General features: G+C 36.1%; 1 long non-coding RNA gene across 1 annotated transcript in view; it reads left to right on the top strand.

The window, feature by feature from the left end:
- Positions 1-4,750: 4,750 nt before the first annotated feature.
- Positions 4,751-25,095, top strand: part of LOC128312303 (uncharacterized) — a 45,701-nt gene continuing 25,356 nt past the window's right edge. The window contains exon 1 of the long non-coding RNA XR_008291388.1: positions 4,751-4,965. This is a non-coding gene — a long non-coding RNA (uncharacterized LOC128312303). The remainder of the gene's footprint in view (positions 4,966-25,095) is intronic.

Genomic DNA, 25,095 nt, shown 5'->3' on the forward strand with positions numbered 1-25,095 from the left:
TGGGTGCTGATAGTTAAAAACAGCTCAGCTTTTGTGCTTAAAAATATTCAGTTTGTTCATATCCTTGGTATTTATTAGAAAAAGGTGACAAGTAGACAATGATCTACTCAATTATAGTGAATACATAATAAACATGGAAAGTGATGATAACCTGTCTACATCCAAAGCTGTGTCATGAGCTGAAGTCATGGCAAAACAAAATTCTTGGGAAAAATGAGGCCAGGAGGGAATAATTAGAGTTAGTGAAAGCTTTTTCTGGCAGCAACTCTAGGATTGCTTTGAACATAAAAGATAAGGTTATAAATACCATTTTTGTCTATTAAATTTTTTCAGGATGTATGGACTGAATGTGTACTCTAAGATTCATATGTTGAAGTCCTAATCCCAGTGTGACTCTATTGCAGTATGGGGCCTGTAAGGAAGCAATTAAGCTTAAATGAGTTCTAAAGGTGAGGCCCTGATTGCCAGAAATGTGTTCTTATGAGTAGAGACAACAGAGAGCTCACTTTCTCCACGAACACATAAAGAAGAGGTGAGGAGAGTGCGCAGTGTGATGATGGCTGCTGACAAGTCTTTAGAGTGAAATCTACCTTATTGGCACTTTAATTAATATTAGACTTCCCAACCTCTATAACTGTAAGAAATAAATCTCTGTTGTTTAAGTTTCTCAGTCTGTGGCATTTTGCTAAAGCAGCCTGAATAGACTAAGATGGAAGAATAGGGAAAGGGTTAAATAATTACTTCCAAGTGTGCGCAATATCAAAAATTTTCTGACCAAGTAAATGGCGTTGCCTTATATCTCTAGCCTGTGTCTTCATCAGAAGACTGGATTAGATGAACTCCAAAATCTGTTCAAGTTTTGATAATGTCAGTGAAATCTCCTTTATCATTCTGACAGATTGCATTTTCCCCAAACAGCTACAACAATACCTTTCATCACACCTGCTTTTCTTAAAATGTAACTTGGGTATTCTTCCATCAAGATGTAGGATCCATGCTCCATGCTGGGTGGGCTTTGATGACAGCAGAAATCATATTATGAGATTTTCAAGGTGAGGTCATAAAAGGTGATAGAGCTTTCATCAGGTTTTCTTAGAATTTATTCTCTTAGATTTCAGCTGCCATGCGGGGATGAAGCTCAAATAGCCATGTGGTGGAACCACATGCAGGTGTTCCAACCAAGAGGCTCAGTTCAAATCCCAGCCAACAGTGAATACCAATTACCCAACATTTGAGTGGGTGAACTTTCAGATGACTCCAGCCTGCAGTCATTAATCTACCTCCAGCCATTAAGTCCTTCTGGTTGAGTTCCAAAACATTGTGAAAAGAAAAACAAAATAATAAAAAAAAAATCTCTTTTGTGTTCTTTCCTAATTCCCAAACCAAAGAATTCATGAGCAAAATAAATATTGCTCTAGATCACTGTGTTTGGGGTGGTGTGTTATGCATTGAGAATAACGGGAACAAACATAAACTTTGGCATAACAGATTATTGTTTATTTTTATTTTTGTTTCTTTGCTGATGCTGCTGTTGTCGTGACCACTCAGGTGAACTGGGCTTGAAAATTTAGAGAAAACCTGTTCAATAGTGAATTATGCTGGGTCAGGAACTTGTAATTTTCCCATAACCAGAGGTTTTCAGATATGTTTCGAGCGCTACAGAAGGCTCTTTTGCAATGATAAGTTGACCTGTCTTGGATGGGATGTTTCATCATTTTTGTATTTGTGGTATTTCGCCAAATATCCATCCCAGTGGTACACATCTGCTCACTGAATGTGGGCTTGGATCTAAAGATTTTTCCACATTGTATGATTTGATGATAAAAGAAATGGCAAAAGTGGACTTATTAATAAAAGTAATATTGATAATTATCATAATCATTATTATAACTAACATTTTCTGAATGGTAGGGACTGGCTAAGTGCTTTACATGTGTTTTCTATTCAATATCCTGATAACTAAATCTCTGAGGTAGTTACTGACTTATGGATGAGAGAAATTTCCCCTAGATTGATGATTTATTCACTGCCACTAATCTACCTAAGTGGTGGCTGGGCTTAGAACCCAGGCTATCTGACTCTAGAAGCTATGCTGGATCTGCATATAATATGCTCCTGACTAACTAGTGGAATAAAGTTATCAGGTGAGAATGTAAAACTGCACCCTGCTCATTTCCTTTAGTAGTATGCATACCCTGAAAAGTGATTGTACTTATGACCCTTTGGGTACAAAATATGTCTCCAAGATAGCTAGGCCCATACTTGAAGGTCAATGCTTTGTGACCATAGAGATTAGTGAGATTAACCAAAAGCCCACAAGAAGGCTAAGTTGAATGTCTCAGTCTTCTGAGAAACTTGTAAAAACTAACTCAATTACCAAGCATCCAAACACAAAACTATAACATTTTATACTTGCATGGTAATTTCCTCCTCAGCCCCCCTGTAATATAGTTTATCACTAATCCTCATAGCACCCCAATAAGAATCTCATGTAAAAAAGAAAAACAAAATACTTGGGAATGATCAAATAAATGCCATGTCATTGCAGTAGAGACTTTAATCACATCTTTTATTTTAGTTTCTCTGAATAAAAATAAATAATTGCTGTCAATTATGAGCTAAACCAATTGAAAGGGAAAATTTGAATTTTGAGACTAAAAAGCATTATTGGATTCAAACAAACAAACAGCAATCAAGACATAATTGTATGCTTCTAAATAATATCCTCATGAATCTCAGGGGTAATTTGTCAAAACAACAACAACGACAAAATTATTGAAAACAAAGAGAACAAAAGTCTTCAGAATTTTGCTGCATTAGTAATAGCAGAGTCAGAGATAGGAGAGTGAATGCTAGCCTAAGAATATGTTATACTGGTCCAGTGATGACCCCAACTCCCTAACTATCTATGAACAGAAGCAATCATTGTCTTTGGGTCTCATTGTTTTTTTTTAATTTGCAGAATGCAATGGAGGGAGTTTCTGAATGTTTATTCAATTTTTTTGGAGATGTAAAATTCAATGATATTTAAGCTATGAAATCCTTATGGATTTAAATGGGTCATATTTAAAACTGATGATATGTTTTAGGACAAATTTTTCTGCAACATAACTCCTTTCCTGCTTGACTGAAGAGTGAAGGATATGTTAACACTTATCCATTGGCCAGTATGAATCTTAAAGCAGGACTTGGGAAGCCAAGGTTTTGACATCTGGAGAAAGCATACTACAAAAGAATTCATCTCTAAGTCAAAATTGACTAATTAAAATTCCTTTATCTATCTCCCTAGGAAAGTTTTCTTTCTGGTCTCTGAAAAGACTTTGAGAAAGAAGAGATAATAAGTTATTGAGCATTTATTCTATGGAATACAGACATGAGCATTTTACGAGTAATATTTCATTAATCATCACGACATCATGAACCGAATATTATCATCCTCAATTACATTTGAGGATAGCAGAGCTTGGAGATGGTGAGTCATATGGTTAGCAAGTGGATTGGATAGCATACCAGAAAATGTTCATGAGGAAACAGATCCTTTTTCATTCTTTGAGCTGTGTGTTTGGCGTTCAACTATTCCTCTCATACCAGAATTCTGTCTCCTAACATTGCCTTGGAGTGTCCATTTCTTATTTATGAGATAGGGGATGAAGTTCATTATTAGTATCTAAACTAGCATCTAAAACTTTCTCTGTGAAGGGCCTGATAGAAAATATTTGTGACTTTGCAGACCACACCCAGACTATCACAATCCTGCAGTTACAGTGTGACAGCAGTCATACACAATATGCAAAAAAAAAAAAAAAATGAGTGTGGTTGTGTTACATAAAATTTTATTTACAAATATAGGGGCACCTGGGTGGCTCAGTTAGTTAAGTGTCCGACCTTGGCTCAGGTCATGATCTTGTTGTTGGTGGACTTGAGCCCTGCATAGGGGTCTGTGATGACAGCTAGAGCCTGAAGCCTTCTTCGAATTCTGTGTCTCCCTCTCTCTCTGCCCCTCTTCTGCTTGTACTCTCTCTCTCAAAAACAAATAAACATTAAAAAAACCCTAGAGATTTTAAACAAAAATAGGCACAGGTTCTATCTGGATGGCAGGCTGTAGTGTGACTCCTGAACTACATCTCAAATGCATCTACGCCTCCAGAACTGATAAAATTGTTTTTTTTTTAATTTTTGTCTAAAATTAAAATAATTGCCATGTGCAGTTTAAGCAGAAGAAGGCTTATTTATTTTAAGAAAATGAAATATGCATCAGTAAAAAGAGATCTGTTTTTGGTGGCCTGAGTAGATTCAGTACATTGACTCCCACTGTGTTGCTTTCCTTGTGTTTTTGTTGACAGAACAGCTAAGGAGCATCCACCAGAAATGACCCAAGACAATAGTCCTCAGAGGTTTCTGCTCTGATAAATGATAACATAGTAATGCATAATCCCTCTGCCCACATTCTTTGCTTGGGTCTCATAGAAGTCAATGATTGTATCAAAAAATGGCTCCCGGCTACTCCCAAACATACTTCTATCTTACTTCTTTAATTGTTGGCAAGCAAGAAAGGAGTGGCAGTCAATCATTGGTTAAAATAAAGGCTGTGGAAAAAAAGGTTACATCAGTTGCTTCTATCACAACATTGATTGCTGTGAAATTGTAATTCATTTTTAAATTATCATCCCAATAATTCATGGGGTATAGAGAACAATATATTTTTATTTGTGGCACTTTTCCTGAGACATTTCTCAATATGCTGAAATGTAACAGGGCCATGTTCTTGTTGACTAATGTTGCTATATAAAGGAAGAGAGGAGACTTTTGTTGCTGGCTGTATCAGACTAGCTGGTATCAGACTAACAATCCCACTGAGAACAATTATAAAAGCTGGATACCATGCATACAACAGCTGCTCAAATGCAATGGAGAGCAACCAAAGCATTCAGGACTGAAGACACTGAAATCCCAGGGAAATGTGAGGTAAACCCTGATTTCTCTTTTGCTTCTTTTTCTTGAGACATTTGCCAAATTCCTGCAGGTTACAGGACAAACAGCGCAGCCACACACAAAAATGAAGTTCAGGGCTATTAAGCAGGCAGCACTTGAGGGGCCAGAATTGGGCAAATAAAGCTAAAGCACCCCATATTCTGTGCACAACTGTTCTCTCAAGGCATTTGCTGACTCCTAGGCTGAGCATGCAGCACAACACTGTGAAATCAAAGAGCAAGCAGCTGCTGAGAAACTAAAGACCTCAGTGAAGAAAGCTGGAGTTTTGTTGTTCTAATGATAAATTTTATCAGATGATTAAAAAAATTAGATTCAAGTTTCCACCGAGTAAAGAGGACCCAGGTCAATACAGTTGTGAAGCGGGAAAGGCTAAACCCAAGTAATAAGAAAAACTGGAAATAGAGTACCATTTATGTATGTATGTATGTATGTATGTATGTATGTATGTATGAATGAACGAACGGGGGAGGGGCAGAGAGAGAGGAAGACACAGAATTCAGAGCAGGCTCCAGGCTCTGAGCTGTCAGCACAGGGCCCAAGTTGGGGATCCAGCTCACTCAGAGCAGTGAGATTGTTACAGGAAGGTGGGAGAGATGCTGGTCCTTGTCTCACAGAGTGGAAGAATAAATCTCCTGGACAACGGAGAGTGAGCAAAGCGATAGAGTTTATTGAGGGAAGTATAAAGCTCTCAAGGGTGAGAGGGGTCCTGACTGGGTTGCTACTGATTATTTTTGTCCCTACATTTTTTTGGGATCTTATCATAAAGTCTGTGAGACTCCACTCATGGCACCTCGCTCCAGCAGGTCTAGAATGCCTTTATCCTTTTTTTTTCTCCTAAACCTCACAGCTTCTTCAGCCTCCACTTTGCAGCTGCAGTCTGCCTTCCTGAAGGTCCCTTATCTTTCCCTGCCTAATGTTAACCCTTTCCCCATTCAAGATCATGACCTGAGCCAAAGTCTGATGCTTAATCAACTGAGCCACTGAGGGGCCCCTAGCACCCTCTTTTTAATACAACCCATTCTCTGTCTTGAAAAATCACAAAAGAAAGGAAATGGGGAATGGGTAGGATCAATATTAAAAGCAATGCTGCAATAAAGAAAATTTTCATTTAAGGGCCCTGATCCTGGGCTCCCAGGGAAGCTATATTTTAACACTTATCAAGGCCAAAATGACTCAGCAACACCTCAAACCATGGGTCTATTTCTGCCCTGAACACATTGTTACATTTGCTTTGTTAAAGAAAAAAAAAAAAAAAAAAAAGGAACATTCTGAGCACAAAAGATAAGGAAAAGAAAGAAACTTCCTGGTTCCCACCTGATTAAAGTCATATAGCCCTGCATATACTAGAAATTTAAGATAAGATCTGCAACTTTCTGAAATGTCCTGTGTTTAATGATTTGTAACTTTTTATGTAAAAAATGTGTAGAACCTTACACCAACTGTTCCTCTGCTAGAGTATTCTCTTCTTTGTGAAGATTGTGTATCACTGGCAGCTGTCCTAACGTGGGCTCCAATAAAATTCTCTTCCTTACTTCTAGAAATTTTAAAAGTTTTTTTTTTCTTTTTGCATTGACAACTGGATATGAATTTTCCAAAACCGAGGGAAAAATTCAAGCCATAGGTTTAAGAATTTTAGCAAACTCCAAGAAGTAAACAAAGTAACAACAACAAAAAGCTATACCTTCCACAAAAAGAAACTTAAAAGCTGCCATGAAATAGTACATTGCTTTCACAGAAGAAATAAGAAACTGAAAAGAGGTAAACCAGAGATAAGAATGGCATATTTGAAGTGCTGAAATTCAGAACATTGGATTGTTTACCCAGCTAATATATTACTCAAAAAGAAAAGCGAAATAATGAATGAGGGACTGCATTGCCAGCAGACAAGTACTAAAATTAATCCTAACGAAATGTTTTGGGAAGATTGACAATAATCACAGATGAAGCATAGTAAATGTAGGACTCACTGAAGAACAATGAAAAGGTAAATATATGGGAACATCTAAATGAAAATTGACTGCTTACAACTTCTTGTGCATTTAAAATGTATGTGGAATCAAAATATATGACAGCAGTTAGTAGGGGGAGTAAATGAATATTAAGTATTATAAGACTTTTTGTTATCCATGAAATACTAAAAATACTAATTTAAGGAAGAACCTAGTAAGTTAAGAATGTAGTTTATTAGGCCTAGATTAAAGTTTAATAGCCAAAGAGGAAAATGGAATACCTAAATGTTAAGCTAAATAATATAAACCAAATAAGCCAATAATATAGATATACATTAAGACAACAGAAGGTTGTCTTACAGACAATAATAATAGAAACACAAAGAATATATGAGATTAAAAAGAAAACAAAGGGCAGAATTACAGATTTAGGTCCACATATAACAGTAGTTAAACAGTATAAGTAAGCTACATACTCCAATTAAAGCAAAAAAGATAATCAGACTGGATAAAAATAAATAGACCAACTAATAGAAAAAACAAACAATTTTGATACGTGAACAAAACACATCCTAAATATAATGACTTAAAAGGTTCAAAAACATATACTATGCAAATAACAAAAACTTGGCATAGCTAAATTTACCAAGTATACTTTAAAGCAAGAATTATTCCTTGGGAGATGGAGGAGGATTTAATAAAAATCTAGTTCAATGGGAAACATTTAAATATTCTGTGTGTTTTCAAATATAAAATAATGGCAGAAATAAAAGGATAAATAGAAGAGTCTAAATCACAATGAGAGGTTTAAGAACAACTGTCTAACAAAGAACAGATAGACAAGCTGATGAGAATGGACTGGATATACTTAGAAATTGAAAAACACTACTATCAAAATGACCTGACTGAGATCTCAGTAAGGTCACAAACAAATGCAGAAAAGATGTTTTAAGTAACCATGGAACTTTTATAAGAATGAATGATATGCTGGATCATAAATCAAATAAAAGTATAAAGCAAATTGAAACATGCAGAATATTTTCACTGGCTGTAATTTTAATAATTCCAATTTCAATTTTTGAAGTCAATCCATGTTTGAAAACAAGTTGGTCAATGTTAATCACCACATTAACATAATAATGATATTGTCATCTCCATAGGTAATGCAATGTTTAAACAAATTCAATACCTAGTCATGAATAAAAAAAAAAATCTCTTAAACTAAGAAGAGAGCATCCTTAATCTGATAAAAAGATTATCTCCAAAAATAAGCAAAATCTACAGTAGTTACATTTATGGAGAAAAACTGAATGCTTATCCCAGAAATCAAGAACAAAATAAAGATGTCTGTTATCATCAGTGCTATTCAAAACTATCTTGAAGACCCTAGCCAGACCAATAAAGAAAGAAAAAAATAAATTCATAAGTAGACTACATGATTATATATGTAGAAAATACAAAGACTTTGAAGACAAATGATTAGAATTAGTAGATACCATTAGTTAATTTTGGGGATACAAGATCAATATGAACACTTCAATTATATTTTGATAAAATAGCAGCAACTAAATGGAACTGAAATTTAAAATACCATTCATAATGGCATCAAATATTTAGGAATAAATCTAATAATTGGTATTGGTAATACCAATTGGTAATAATTGGTAATATTTCAACTCTGAAAATTATAGAATTATTGAGAGAAATTAAAGAAGGTCTAAATAACTGGAGAGATAGAACATGTTCATGTATTGAAAGATCCAGTAGTGTAAAGATTCCTTTTTTTTCCAATTGATATAAAGATTTAATCCAATATGAATCAAGACTAGCAATCATTTATTTTTGCATGTAGAAACTGATGCTAACTAATTAGCTGAAGCTAATTCTGAAATTTATATGAAAATGTATAGGCCCAAGAACAGCAAGTAAGAAGTAGAACAAAGATGGAGAATTTATACTAGCAAAGCCTATTATAAAGCTATGTAATTAAAACAGCTTGATTATTGTGTAAAGTTAGCTAAATAAGTCAATGGGACAGAAAAGAGATTCCTGAAAAAGATTTATACATATAGGATCACCTGACAAAGAGAAAGACGCCCCATTGAGGTAGGAGAAGCAACAGGAGAGGAATGATAGTCTTTTAAGAAAGTAGTCCTTTGTTGTCCAGACTGAGTCTGGAGTTCTCTCTTGCCACCAAGAGAGAGGTGCAGATTTGAATAAGAGAAAGGCTAATGTCCATGAGGAGACAAGAGCCCAGAACGGGTTTCGTCTCCATATTTATTGAGCTCACAAGCTCACGTGATGAATGTGAAGGAAACAAGATCTTACACACGTGGATGTGAAGAAAACAATCAGACAGTAATCATTAACCTGTGGGTGTAAGAAGCAAAGGGTCTGGGGGGCAAGTGGAGTTTGTGATCAAAGTACAACAGTATATTGGCATCAGACGGAGAGAGTACTTGTGATCCTGTTACAATATCTCGCTAACTAACCTCGGGCGTTTTCACTAAGCTTATTTCTAACCCATTTATTTCCCCACACTTTATCAACTATCTCTCCCAATGGAAAGAAGTTTCTAAACCTTGACTGTTCTGTCTTCGCAAAACCAAATGCAAATTCTAAATAAATTGCAGAAATAAAGGTGAAAAGTAAAGCAATATAGCATCTAAGCTTCCAGATAGTCTATCATAATATTTAGGTTTGCAGAAATTTCTTTAAAGTATGTAAAAACACCAAAGTCAAGTAAAAAGATTGATGAATTGGGTTTCATTAAAATTAAACCTTTATTTATTTAAGGATACCATACAAGAGAGTGAAAGGAAAGGTGTGGTACGGATATTTGTGACACATTTACCTGACAACTTTTATCCAGAATACAAGATTGCCTACAAGTCAATAAGAAAGACAACCCCTACGAAATGGTTGATCTGAACAGGCGCCTCTCAAAAGAGAATATTAAAATGTGATAAACTTCTGAACAGGGGCTCCACTTTAGTAGTAATTTTGGAAATGCAAATGAAGACCAAAATAAGATACAATACACAAGCAAAGGAATAACAAAAATTAAAATACATAAACACACTGACAATATCCATTATTAATAAGAATGTGGAGAATCTCTAATTCTCATACACTGCTGCTGAGAGTGTAAACTGATACAACCATCTGGAAAATCAGCAATATCCTCTGATATTGCTGAGCTGAGCATATATATACCCTATGCTCCCCAAACTCCATTACTAGGTATAGACCCCAAAAGAATGGGTACACATGTGCCTTAGAAGACATGTCCAAGAAGACTGGTTAGCAGCAGAATTCATAATAGCCTTAAATTAGAACCAAACCTAAAGACTATCAATACTGGAAACAATAAACAAGTTGCAGTATATTCATAGAATAGAATATGATAGAGCAATGAGAAAGGGCAAATGGCAGCCACATAAAATAGCATGAATGAATCTCAGACTGTTGAGGTAAAGAGACTACTCGTGATTCTATTTTTATAAAAGTTCAAATAAAACCAAAACCAGTGTATGGATATAAAAGTTAAAATATAGCTACAGAGTATGGGAGGGTGTAGTGAATTGTGGAGGTAATAAATTAGGGAGTCTTTAGGGCTCTGGAAAGGTTTTGAATTTTTATTAGCATGGTGATTATATAGGCAGTTTAATTATTTTTAATTCATTGAGTTGCACACTTAAAATTTGGGTCTTTTAGTATAGGTATGGTAATATACTTCACTAAAAAATAGTTTAGAGTCAAACACACACACACATATGCATGCACACATCCATGCACAGGCACACAGGCGCACACACATACCTCAAAGAGAAAATTAGGTGCCTTTAGTTACAATTACAGTACAGGTTCTTAACTACAACACAGCATATCATTGTGCTCTCTTTTTCTCTTTCTCTTCCTCCTTTCTTCCACTTCTTGTTCCTCTCTCCTCATGTACGCTGCTATTGTCTGGTGCTTTCTTATTTTTCCTGTTATCTTATATTACTTCTGAAGCTATTCCTTTTCCTTCCTCTTCACAAAGACCTTATATTTGGTGACCTAACTGTACTGTCCAGTTTGGACTAACCCCAAAATATATGCAATAAAATATTTAATATCACTGTTCACTTAGCCCAGGTTTTTATGGGACTGTTAGCATAGGAAGCATAATAACCCCACGGTATGGTTAACCTCCATTTATTTCTCTAGTTATGTGGATTCCACCATGTAGTCATTTTAAAGGCTTGGAGGAGCCTCATTAACTTTACAAGGCAAGGCTGGATTTACAGAACCAATATCTATGTGGAGAAAGCAACGCCTTCGGGTTCTGTTTTTATTGGAGGTTCTCTGTTGCCTTTTCCCTCCTAATACAGATGTCTTTTATAAGATTACTTTTTATGGAACAAAAGCAACAGGAAATTTCCAATTAAATGCAGATGGCAAGGTTTCTCTTCCTACAGGCACTGAGGTGCGAGGATACGCTCCAGAGCCTATGAATTTTATGAGGGGTTAATTCAGTTAGTGTATTTTACATTATTTTGAATATTAATTACAGTAAAAATACTGCTTGTGTTTTACAGGTAGCATATTTTCCAAACAAATTCACATCTTATTTTAAGTAACCTTTCAAAACAAGCATAAGATTATTTCCAGTTCTAAATTATTTTTCTTTTCTGCTTTAACTAGCTCTTCTTTCCAGGACTACACGGTGACATAATTAAATTCATTGCTTCTTATTGTCATTCAGCTTTGACTAGCGCTTAACTATGAGGCTTAACTATTTGGAGCATATGACAAAGAAACAAGCTGGGACAAGGATGCAGTCATCCTTCACTATTAGCAAGTTTAATAAACACTTGATTGTTCGAAGGAGGAAAATATTCTGAATACATAATTAAATGCCAGTTGATTGAATATATATGACATGTTTCAATAGTACCCACCACTATATGCAAAGTTTATAATAGATGCCATAAAAAGACAACTGGGTTACCATGTGAGATTGCATTTTTCCCAGATTGAGGGAAGTGGATGACACATTTATTTCTGTTTCATGCTGTCTGCCTACTCTACCTTTCAAGTTCTCTTTTGGGCATATGGTAAGATTACACTTTCTTACACCCTTAATATAAGGTTTGACCATGGGATTTGCTTTGCCAGTAAAATAGGAGAAATAATGTATACCACTTTCATGTGGAAAGCATGAGGGTCAGTGTGAGACTTACCATCCTTTATTTTCCTGTGCCAACGATGCAGTTATGTTCCAGACATGCTTCTACTCTGGAAGACTGGATCTGGGAGTGAGCAGGATGTCCAGAGAACCCTTGATAGACACGTTGCTTCAGAGGGAAATAAATTTTTCTTGTTTTAAGCCACTAATATTAGCAGGTTATATATGACCAAATTTATAACCCAGTGCATCCTGATATACCTTGAGCCTAGATGGATGCTTTATCATCGGTGCTCAATGGGCCAATTCAGTTACTGGTGAAAATACAAAGATGTGTAAAAGAAAAGACCTACTACCCTCATGTGGCATGAATTTGAGAAAAGCCATATGAGGAAGGCTAAATTACAATACAGAAACACAAGTCAAGAGTGTTCACATAGCTACCAAATAAATGGGGGATGTGAGAAAGGACTAGGGTCAAACTCTCAAAGGCTTCTGGGAAATAGAAGGACTTTAATCAGGTCCTTAAACATTGGTAGGGTTTGAAGAGGCAAACATGATATTCTAGGTGAAAAAAGGAATCTGAAGAAATAAGGCAGTAATTAAGTTGGGCAGATTCAAAGTCTAACAAATAGATACATTTGAAAGAAATCAATAATGAGCACATTTAGGAGAGGAGAGGTAGACATGACTGGAAACATGTTTTAAGACAGGATGTGGCAACTCTAATGAAACTCCATGAGTTTGAATTTTATCCTCTCCAAACAGGTCATTGAACTTTACTCTCATGGGAATAAGAGAGAAAACTGGGTGGCTGATTCAAGGGTCATATTGATGAGAGAGAGCCTTTACAAGGAGAACAGAATAAATGTGAGGTGCTCAGGAGACATTTCCCAAAACATTACTGGATAGAATACTCTTTTGAATACTGGAGTTTAGCTAAAGTTTGGTGATAAGGAAGGGGAAATAGAAGACAATAAGGATCAGGTCTTCAAATTAAGTATTAGCCATCAGCCTGTCAAATAAAACAAATGCCAACAGAGCAAAAATTACACAGCGGAGCCTCCATTATCTGTGACAAGCAAGAAATACACACTAGTGATTAAAGTCACTGAGTATTTTGGTGAGGGAAAAATTCAGGAATCTTGCAGAATTACAAAGGAGAAATTCATGGTGGTTGTACTCAGTAAGTACTGAAACCTAGCACGCTGGAGAGGATGCAATGAGGCCACAGGGATGTATATGGTTGGTTAAAATAATTTCTTTGTTCCCTAGTCAGGAAAATGTTAGTTCCAGTAAGGGTGGTCTTAGGGTCAAAGTTCATGGTCCAATGACAGCTTCAGCAGGCTAAAAGTATTTGGAATTAAATCCAAAAGTTGGGGCTACTGGGTGGCTTGGTTGGTTCAGCATCTGACTGACTTCAGCTCAGGTCGTGATCTCACCGCTCATGACCTCGAGCCCCTCTTTGAGTGAGCCCTGCTTCTCTCTCTCTCCCCCTCCCTCTCTCTGCCCCTCGCTCACTTGGCCCCTTCTCTCTCTCTCTTAAAGAAAAAGAAAAGAAATACAAAAGTCAATTTTGCTACTGCAGGTAAGCGCTTCTGTAAGAGAAATATTTTCCTTTCAACGTGTTCATAATGTCCTTGTTCATGCTGAAATCAAGGGTCTGTTTCCCTGACATCCTCTGCTGCCAAGTAACAAGGACCTAGTCTATCTCTTTGCAGGAACTGTCTCCTACCTTCCTTCCTATTTGAGGTCTGGCTCCTGAAACTCTACCTCCCAGGTTGCCACAGAAAACTTAAATTATATTAACTTATTGTGTATTTCTAGTCTTTTTCTTCCTTATAAACTAGCTCCAGGCTTTACCTTCCATTATCAAGATCATTTTTTTTCCTTAAGAAAGTGACATTTGGTCTGAAATGAATTTTTTTTCTTCCCGTACCCCTCTCCTCTAGGAAAAGCACTTACAAAAATGGTTTTCTTATGGACTTTGAAAATTCCAAATATTCTCTTCTTGGCCTATATGCACAGACTTTACATTGTGGACATGGCTCATAATACCAAAAAAAAAAGAAAGGAAAGGAGAGGTGGAAGAAATAGAGTAAGAGATGAGAAGTAGAGGGACAGCAGAAGGGTGACGAGGGAAAAGTGAGGAGAGGAGGCAAGATGAGAACCCCAGTGCCCCTTCCACCTCTAAAGTTAGACACTCACTTGGTCTGTTAAATGCTATGTCACCTAAGGAAATTTGTATTTAACTGTGATCAAAACCTTAAAAAAATGCTTAGGATTTTTACAGTACAGTTTCAGGCACGTATGGTTCTGGGGAGAGGATATTTGTATTCCCTGGAACCCTCCTTTTTTGCTGAAATAAAATATTAAACAACCATCTATTTTTCCAAGATAGAGAAGACGTGGCCTGGTTGAGTTGCTACTATTGTGTTGCAGCCATTATCTCTGTATTATATTATTCAGTTGGTTAAAAAAAATCCCAAGATGCTTTGTGCAGTTAAGAAATTCTAACATGCTGCAGACATAAAAAAAGAGAAAGCTTGTTTTTCAACATTGGTTTTGTCTTGGATTTTCCTTGGACATAGGCAGACATTCTTTACACAACAGGAGTTTTTAGGCTGCTGCTGCCACCTACAGAGCTCATTTGGTATTTCTCAGCAGCCGATGGAGGAAAACAACCAGGCATTGTTTTTGCAGTTGAGCTCTGTGCCTGTGTCTCTTTTCAGCATCAAGTATTAGGTACATGGTGTTTCCAGGTAACATGGTGCCCTGAAGTTAAACCACTTCTCACATTTATTGCCTGAGTACCTTATATTCTTGAGAGAACTGAAATCTTAGCTTGTTGGCTAGACTGTCCCATGAAATTTCTAAACTTGAAAGGTAATCTCAATAATGCTATCAGTAAAAACAAAGCATTCAGAAAAATAAGAGCAAATATCAATAGTTTTTTTCACTATATCTTCAGAGTAATCCAATTCGGAAACATTTATATTTACCTGCATTTACTTCTACATTTTTGAATTTACTTCACTTGCATTCATGTGCTTTATAAAAAGATATTTCATACACTTCATTTATGTAACCAGAAACTAACATACCATATTCAAAATTGAGTGTGAAAGTCAATATCTATTCAAATTCCTCAGTCTTAGAAGTTAATAGTGAATTTCTTTTTGAATTGATAATGAAATTAATTGAAAAATTGGGATATTTTTCCCAAGTTCCTTTTCTAGAGTTTAATAAATTGACCTCTCAGGTTTTATTTGCTATTGTTGGTATATGTGTGTTATATGTTGCTATATGTTATTCCATTATATATATTTTTAAATAAACATCCTGTTATTGAGAGAGCACTAATACTTACAGAATTTTATGCCAGTCAGGGGCCTAAAAGTGTAACTGCAGGCCCAGGCATTATGGGGAAGGCTTAAATTATGTGAAGACTGAGAGAGGAAGCAAGAATGTAAATCAGCCCTGTGATCCTGAAACACAAGTCTTTTTCTTACCAAAAAAACTGCCTGGAACTTGTGAAAAGGTAATCCTTCTTAAATAACCTTCCCTGTGGTAAAGGAATAGTTTATTTTCTTCAATGTGTTATGAGTACTACTTTTAGAAAGTACAATAGAAATAAACTTGTAGAAGAATGAAATACAAACATAGCAAAGACATACATAATGCAATTGAGTCCCCCATTTTAAATTATTATATTTAACAGACATAAATTTAGCTTGCACATTGGCCCAAAGACTTCCATATACTCACTCTCAATTTCATTACTCATCACAAACTGGTATCAAACAGTTCCTAAATGGATGTAGGTCCACAGTCCCCACTCTGAGTAGCATTGCTCTAGGCCAATTTCAAAGTATGATGCATTTGGAAAAAAAAAATGTGTCTGTGAGCACAGGGGCTGTTACTGCTCTTGCTCAGGCTTAAAGTTTATGCATTTAGCACAGTCCCTGGCATTCCACTTCAAAATCAATAAAAGACACTGCAATTTCAGACATACAGAATAAAGTCTGAAAAGGTGAGGGGTTCTATTTCGTAATATCAGTCAAATCACCTTCTTCTTTTAATCCAGATTCATATTTCCACTGTTAGCCTTAGGTATGTTATAGTCAGAACAGGATGCAAGTCCCAAAGCCCTCAGTACAGCATGTTAGGAAGCAACTATGCACCACAGAAATGACACAAAGTGATTCATATGATGGTTCTAAGGTAGGGGAAGAAGGAAAGCAATCTTTTTGGACTTCTAGGAAATAATGGCAAACCCCGCTGAGAACTCCTTTATCTCTAAAATCTTGTGACCTTCCAGTATTCATTCTCAGGTTTTTATTGTTCCCGCCCCCTGCCCATAATCCCCCACCAACTGCTCTGCTATCTTCCCAACATCTGGGGCCTTTGCTACCCCTTCCTCTTGCCTGTAAAGGCCAGTTTAGATTTTGATTTTCATGCTTTCTTTTTCTTTTTTTGTCCTGGTTCAGTCTAGACTAAAATGGAGACATTTTTCTATCAAATACCCTTTCTCTTTAGAAACTTCAATTTCTTTCTCCTTATTGGTACTCTCTGCACAAAATATGCATAAACAGCTACCATATTTAAAAGCCTCACATCAGTCTCATAGTTAATTTTATTCTCCCACCTAAGTTTGTTCTTTATTTACTATATAAAGCTTCTCCTGAAGAATAGCCTCCACTGTCTCCTTCCCATCTCTCATTTATGCCTTGACCAACGACAATGTGATTTCTGTCCCTAATTTTAAACTGAAACAGTAAAGTTAACCAGTGACCTCATCAGTGTTTTCATGGAACTATGGCACATGTTACCTTTCTTGATGCCTGTGTTTTGTCTATTTGTTATGATGTCTATGCTTTTTTGTGTGGTGTCAATATCTAGGGATTGATTCCATACCTTCACCAGGTAGAGCCTGACTCCATCCTAGATGATGTTGTGTGTACAAAACAAATAGAAGCCTTCTAGATCCTGAAATATTCTGTTCAGATAACTGCATTTTTTACCATATTTTTCCTAATGTCATATTTATAAAGATGACATATCCTACTTGAAAGAATCCAGATACAAGTTTCAAAGTTGTGGTTTGCCTCTCTCACTGGGTCTGGTGCCTGCCTGTCCCCCAAAACCCTTCCTGTGTTGCTCATCGTTTTCTGTACTTTCAGATCCCCTGGTCTTGCTGTGCAGACACACATCAGGAACCTTGTTTTCTTTACTCTGTTTGGAATTTTTGTTTCCCTTGGATTTAACTCTCCAACATTATTCATTTTATTGGAGTACTTATCACTATCTCAAATTATATGATTTGTTTTATTTTTTAATTTTTTAACATTTATTCATTTTTGAGAGAGAGAGAGAGACAGACAGGGCGTGAGTGGGGGAGGGGCAGAGAGAGAGGGAGACAAAGAATCCAAAGCAAGCTCCAGGCTCCCAGCTGACAGCACAGAGCCAAACATGGGGCTCAAACTCACAAACCACGAGAGAGATCATGACCTGAGCTGAAATCAGACACCCAAAGGACTGAGCCACCCAGGCGCCCCTGATTTGTTTTATTTTTAAACTATTTATTGTCTTCTATAACCAGCATGTAAGCACTATTAGGGCAGGGTTTGTTTTCCTCATGTCTGGGTGGCCGGAGCCCTGTCTAGGTTCTCAGAGGACAATTAATCCAGCCTCTTTTTTAATATGTGAGGAAGCTGAAGTCAAGGGAAGTCAAATGATTTACACCAGGTTTTACCCTTGGAGGCAAAGCCAGAACCAACACCCAGACTTCTTCCTACCACCTGTGCTTTTCCATATTTCCACTGAAGTATCATTAAAGGCAGAGGGAGTCAGTGTATATACCAGGAGATCTAGCATCAGAATCCAAAGTGACTCCCTCTGGACATAAAATCACCTGAATTTGTCCTAAAAATTTAAGCATATTTTATATTTTAATTTATTATATATCTGAGCTGGATTTAACTGACACAAAATTCATGGAATAATGATTTCTTTCTACTATGATGCATCATGTGTATTCTGAAGACTTTGGCATTAGACAAATTGGAGTTCAAATCCTGATCCTAATATTCACTACCTGTGAACCGAAAAATCAAATAACCTTTCTCTGACTCCATTCCTGTGTTTAAAATGAAGACACTTATAGTTTCTATTTCAGAAGGTTTTTCTTTAATTAAAAGAAATAATACTATAATACTTTTAGAATATGTGCCTGACACATAAAATGGCAAAAAAATATTAGGGATGATTATGATCTTCACTGTTTGGGACACTGGTGATCCTTAAATTCAAGGCCCGGTATGTGCTGCCTCAATCTCCGAAGCCAGGCAAACCTGGAATGGCTTAACCACAGATTTCCTCCTACTCTGCTCCATGGATAAAGTACCCCTGCCAAACAACCTCCTTGATAGGGGGACCAGACATAGTTCCTGCTCACCCCTAATGATGTGGTTCCAATTCTGTGCCAGTTCCTATAATTATTTAAACAAGCCAATCATAGCTTCCGCCAACAACTAGGGGTCGTCACACTCTCTTGATGTTACGACTCTTCCGCTCACAGCCACTTTTTTTCACTCTGTTCCTCAGTACAAACCCTGTGTGGCCACGAGTGGCACACAGTGTTCTCCTCCCTGGACTTTACACGCCATGTGACTAATATACTTCACAGCATATACGACTAATAGAATGCTGTTTATCTTATGTGTTCAGTGTCAATCATAACGTTTGACCATCCTTATAACCAGAGGGTATGAACCCTCCCTTACCAAGGACTAGATAGAAGGTGATTCAAATAATAACAGCAAACCTTATAGTTTAGATTTGGAGAACAATGCCAGCTGGTTTTCAAACTCTGTGATGAAATATTTTTTTTTTCCAATCTCATTTCAACCCCAAACCAACAGAGAAAACATGTTTAAATTGAGATATTCTGCTTTGTTCCAGTAGCAGACTTGATCATGAACGTTATGATATAAAAAAGTAAAATCAAACCATATTTTCTGCCCTATTTTAAGCCCTTCTGCAGGTTCTTATCAGAGCAAACAAAACTCTGCATCTAAAAGCAGACTGTGACCTATTTTCCCAGGCATATTTTATCCTGTACTTTAAATACTATAAAGTTACACCTATATATTTATTCCATGCTTCAGACATTTGGTGTTTCATTCCATTCACTTAGAACAATGCTCTTGCTTTTCTTCAGTTGGAATTTCAATCATTCCTCAAGAGTAAGCATACGCATCTTCCCTTCAAAGAAACCTTTCCTGAATTAAAAACTTGGGCCAGTTTCCCTCACCACTAACCCACAGGCAACATCATGGATTGACATGTTCTTTCTCTTTATCTTCTGTCAGGAAGAAGCTATGTCTTGCTCATCTCTGGACTCCCAGGGCCTAGAACAGTCCTGTGAATAATAAGCACTAAATACATGTGGTGGACTTGTCCTGATCCACCACCCCCCCCTTTTATTTTGGCCATAGGAACACTTCTCATGCATACTCTCTATCATCCCACATACTCCAAATACTTCTTCACTTAGCCCAAAATTAATCTCCCATTGGACTTTTATTCACTTTGTGGTAATATTACCTGTTTACAAAAATAATCAAATCTTTATTTTTTTAAAAAAATAATAAAATGGCACAATTATAAATGCGAAGAATAGGATGCAGATTATACTCTGTCATAGAATGAAGAGTTAATTTTAAGACTGTTTCTATCAAGACAACTTGATATGTATCAGGTTTACTTTAAATTTAGAATTTTTCCAATAGCTTTAAAATAGGATTTGGCATATGACTGAACTCTGTGTAGATGTGATATAAGGTATACTGAGAGTCATTTAAATAATATTCTGATTGACTGGCTTCATCCATCCATTCTCACCACCTCTCTATTGGCTTTTCCTGGCCTTGTGGTCAAACTATTTGGAAAGAAAATTAAACCCCTAGGGAAAAAAATGGAAAATTGATTTTTGGTAAATCATTTTATTTATTAAATGACACTTCACATTGGTGAAGTGAATATTGTTGATATTTTTGATATTTTCTGAGAATCTTACCCTTTATAATTATTTCTACGTTATATATAAGATAGACAGATAGATATGATGTGTGTGTATGTGCATATATATATATATATATATATATATATATATATATCAGATGCACTGCAAAAATCTTTGCAATTCTTTAATCTAAGTGATGGCTTAAAATATCTACAAATGCAAAATAAAATTCTTAGAGAAAACATTTTTACTTTCTGGACCTGCCTGATATCTTAGAAAAACAAAAGTTTCGTGGACAAATTGGCTTTCTAGAGAATAAGCATTGGGTGGTAAGAAATGGCCAGGCATTTTATTTTAGCAACATTTTCCTCTGTTTCATTCTTCCTACATGACCATGGGAAGTCAGGCACGCCTGATGGGAGTCCTTTACAATCTCACAGAAACTCCATTTCATTTTCTCAATCTATCATTTCTAAATGTCCTGCTTTTTCTGTCTTCAGATCATTCATGTGCTTCATTAGAATTAGACATTTAAAAAATGAATTAGACATTCATTCTGTTTGAATAAATGTTTGTAAATTATTGGGTTTGAAATACCATGATTTACTATAGACAGAAGAACCTGTATTTGATCAAAAAAATAGGAGCAAAAACTAAGGGATGGCCTACATATCTATTTTTTTCTTAAATCTTCTAAATGTTGATATATTCCTATGAGAATATGAATCATTATCCAAATTCTAAGATATGTAGTTGTTTCCCATTCAATGGGTTGCCTTTCAGTTTTGTTATTTCCTTCACTACTTTTTATTTAATATAGTCCCAATAGCTCATGTTTGCTTTTGTTTTTGGGTGCCTCAGTAGACATCTAGAAAATGTCAGAGAAATTACTGTGTTCTCTTCTAGGATTTTTATGTCTTCAGGTCTCATATTTATGTCTGTATCCATTTTGTGTTTATTTTTGTGTATGGTGAAAGAAAGTAGAACAGTTTCATCGTTTTGCATGTAGCTGTCCAGTTTTCTAAACACCATTCCTTGGAAACACTGTCTTTTTTTCCATTGGATAGTCACTCCTCCTTTGTTGAAGATTAATTGACCATATAATTGTGGGTTTATTTCTGGGTTTTCTCTTCTATTTCATTGATCTATTTTTATGCCAGTACCATACTGTTTTAATTACTACTGCTTTGTAATATAACTTGAAGTCTATAATTGTGATACCTCCAGTTTTGTCTTTCTATTTCAATATTACTTTGGGTATTCAAAGTCTTTTGTGGTTTCATACACATTTCAGGATTGGTTGTTCTAGTGCTGTGAAAAATGCCATTGGTATTTTGATAGGGATTGCACTGAATGTGCAGATTGCTTTATGTAGCATAAACATTTTATCAATATTTCCTCTTTCAACCCACGAGCATGGAATATCTTTCCATTTCTTTGCATCATCTTGAATTTCTTTCATCAGTGTTTTATAGTTTTCAAAGTACAAGTCTCTCACCTCTTTGGTTAATTTTATTCCTAGATATTTTATTGTTCTTGGTGCATTGTAAATGGGATTGTTTTCTTAATTTCACTTCCTGTTGCATTATTATTAGTGTATAGGAATATAAAAGATTTCTGTATATTGATTTTGTATCATGCAACTTCACTGAATTCATTTATCAGTTCTAGCAGACAACCTTTTTAGTTTTGATGAAGCCCACTTTCTTGATATTTTCTTTTATAGTTTGTGCTTTCATGTTCTATTTTAGAACTCATGTCAAAACACAAAGTCACCAAAATATTCTTTTTTTCTTTCTTTCTAAAGGCTTTAGAATTTTAGCTCTCAAACTTTAGTCTATATCCCATTTTAAATTAATTTTTGCATATGATCTGAGTTAAGGGTTAAGTTTTGCTTATTTGGATATGACTAACCATAAATGACTAATTTGTTAAAATATGATTATTTCCCCATTGTTTAATCAATTAAAAAATATAGATACTCATATATGACTATAATAAGACATGCTAACACTGTATCTTTAAAGACTTTGAATTTCAGCTTAAAGAATTTGAATTTTACCACAAAACTGAGGTAAGGTGTTACAGAAAGAATACATAGGAATTTTGTGCAAAGAAAACATAAGCTTATAAAGAATAAGTTACATCAATAATCAGAAACTAAACCCAAGGCTGGGCCACCTGGGTGGCTCAGTTGTTTAAGTGTCCCACTCAGGTCATGATCTTGTGGTCTATGAGTTCAAACCCCATGTCAGGCTCTCTGCTGACAGCTCAGTGCCCGGAGCCTGCTTCAAATTCTATGTCTCCCTCTGTCTCTGTCCCTTCCCCACTCATTCATTCATTCATTCATTCTCTCTCTCTCTCTCTCTCTCTTTATCTCTCTCTCTCTCAAAAATAAATAAACACTAAAAACAATTTTAAAAAACCCAAGGCATATAACAGAGTGATTTGTAATTTTTTGAATGGTCTTCAGAGAATTTATTAGACGTTAACAAATCTCCTCCCAGAAAAATGCTTAAAAATATACTGACCCCCAATTGTGCATACAATATCAGTATGCCTTGAACTGCATCTATGCTGTCTAGAGGTTTGTAGATACTAGTTAAGAAATACAGAAAAATACCTGTTAGTAAAAACAATACAAAGAAAGTTCAAATGTCGGAAGGAGAGGGACCAAGACATGTTCCAAGAAGTCTGTCTGCATTACTCATTTCACTATTGTATAAAGAACAAGGGACCCTATGGAGAAGATGTGGCTGGGAAAATAAAGGATGGGAACAATGGGTGTTGTATTCTAGGTGAGCACAAAGAGCGCTCAAATGTGATCATGATTGTCCTACTATGCCTTAGTAGACTTCCACATCATAAAATTATACATATAACCTCCATCTTTCTTTACTTCACCCACTGTCACAACCTGGTTATTGAAAATCCTCCAAAGTAATCAGGTAGGAAAAACTACCTATGAAGTATTAAAGATGGCATAAACCAATGTAAAAAGGCAACTAAAATAGTTTCTATGATTAGCTTTTCAAAATGATTTGTTGTTGTTGTTTAAGCAGACATCTGTCTGACTAGATAGTTTCATACCAACAGGAACACAAAAACAGTTTTATTTGCTAACCTAAAGTAAATTAACTTCAAAATTAAAACAAAAAGTAAAATAATTGCAACTTACTGTTGAAATCATTACAATTTGCTTATCTCCTTCCTGTGGAGAACTTGAGGGCAATTTCAAATATCCATTTTCAAATATCCATACCAGTTTTCCTCATATACCATAGAAATGCCCTGAAAATTCCAATATGAAGACAACTAGATTCACACTGAATCATTTCTCTTAAAAAATGCTTATTGTGCAAACTGAGCTTTCAACAGCTGCATCAAACCAGTGACTAATTAAAATAATCTTTTTTTGTTTTTATTTTATTTATTTTTATTCATTTTTAATTCCATAATTAACACACAGTGTTATATTAATTTCGGGTGTACAATATAGTGATTCAACAGTTCCATACATTACTCAGTGCTCATCATGATAAGTGTACTTTTAATCCCCTTCACCTATTTCACTCAACCCATACCCATCGCCCTTCTGGAAACTATTTTAATGATTTCCATATAATGGAACTGTATTAATACTTAGTAATGTAACCGTATGAGTAAATGTGGATTTATTTTTTTATAAGAACATAAGAGTTTTCAGATAAATGTATCACTTATTGGAAAAAGTCTCTTTGTTAGTCCCCATGTTTTGGTGTGCAAATTATGGTTACTGTATCTGAACAGGTGAAGGCAATTTGTTATATACCTCTTGAACAGATCCTAATGGAATAACAGCCAAGCATAGGATAAACTACAGGAAGCAACATCAGCTTCTGAAATCACTGAAAGCAGAGTAAATCCATAAGACACTGAGCTACACAAGAAGAGGAACTGAAATAGTGGAGGAGATATAGGGCAATAAATGGCAGGTGACATCAGTAGTGTTTATTATTGAGTGTATGCAAGCTACTTTATGTTTTAAGCTTATTTATTTTGAGAGAAAGAGAGAGCACAAGCAGGGAAGGGGCAGAGAGAGAGGGAGAAAGAATCGCTAGCAGGCTCCACACTTTAAGCGAGGACCCCAATGCAGGGCTTGAACTCACAAAATTTGAGATTATGAGCTAAGCCAAAACCAAGAGTCAGATGCGTAACTGACTGAGCCACCTAGGCACCCCTGTGAGCTACTTTCTGCACACACCCCTAAATTCTTCAGGAAAGAGGAACATGGCAAGGAGCTGGGTTTTGCATCAGCATGTGAAGATAGAACAAAGGGTTACATGCTTACCCCAAAGTAGAAATAGCCACATATGTGCTTCCAGTCCTAGTTTTACACATTTGACATGAACAGTGAAAGTGTCCTAGACAGGGGCCTGATGCCTGCTCCCTACCCTCACTGTACTCCTTACACAAACACTTTCTGTCCATTAGATTTGCCTAAAACTATACTCCTAGAGTTTTATGAAGCCCCTAACCCACTGGCCACCCTCTCTACAGTTGTATCTTAGACTGAATAGATTGGAAATCAGATCTGGATGTTATGAGGGAGGTGATGTTGGCGATGGGGGCAGCAAGAAGAAGGGGATCTGGTGAGGAAAGTGAATGCCAGCAGGGAATGAGGCCAGGAGAAAGGGGGAGGCTGCGAACCCAAAAGCTGAAGGAGAACTTCCTGAAGACTTCCTCTTACCTATGTGTCTACAACTCCTGGAATAAAACCCATGACCGCAGGACTCAATTCTGCTATTTTCTTTGGTGTTTGTTTACGTATCTGTCTCCTCTTGTAGCCTGCGAGTTCTGCCACAGCAAGAATTGTGGCACTTGGTGAGACCTTGGTTTAACCAATAAGTAAATGAATTTAAAAAAACTCCCCTAATTTCCAAGTCATTTTGAGGATTATTTTAGAATGCTCTTAGAAG

Source organism: Acinonyx jubatus, chromosome D3 (genome assembly GCF_027475565.1).
Source record: "Acinonyx jubatus isolate Ajub_Pintada_27869175 chromosome D3, VMU_Ajub_asm_v1.0, whole genome shotgun sequence".
NCBI lineage: Eukaryota > Metazoa > Chordata > Mammalia > Carnivora > Felidae > Acinonyx > Acinonyx jubatus.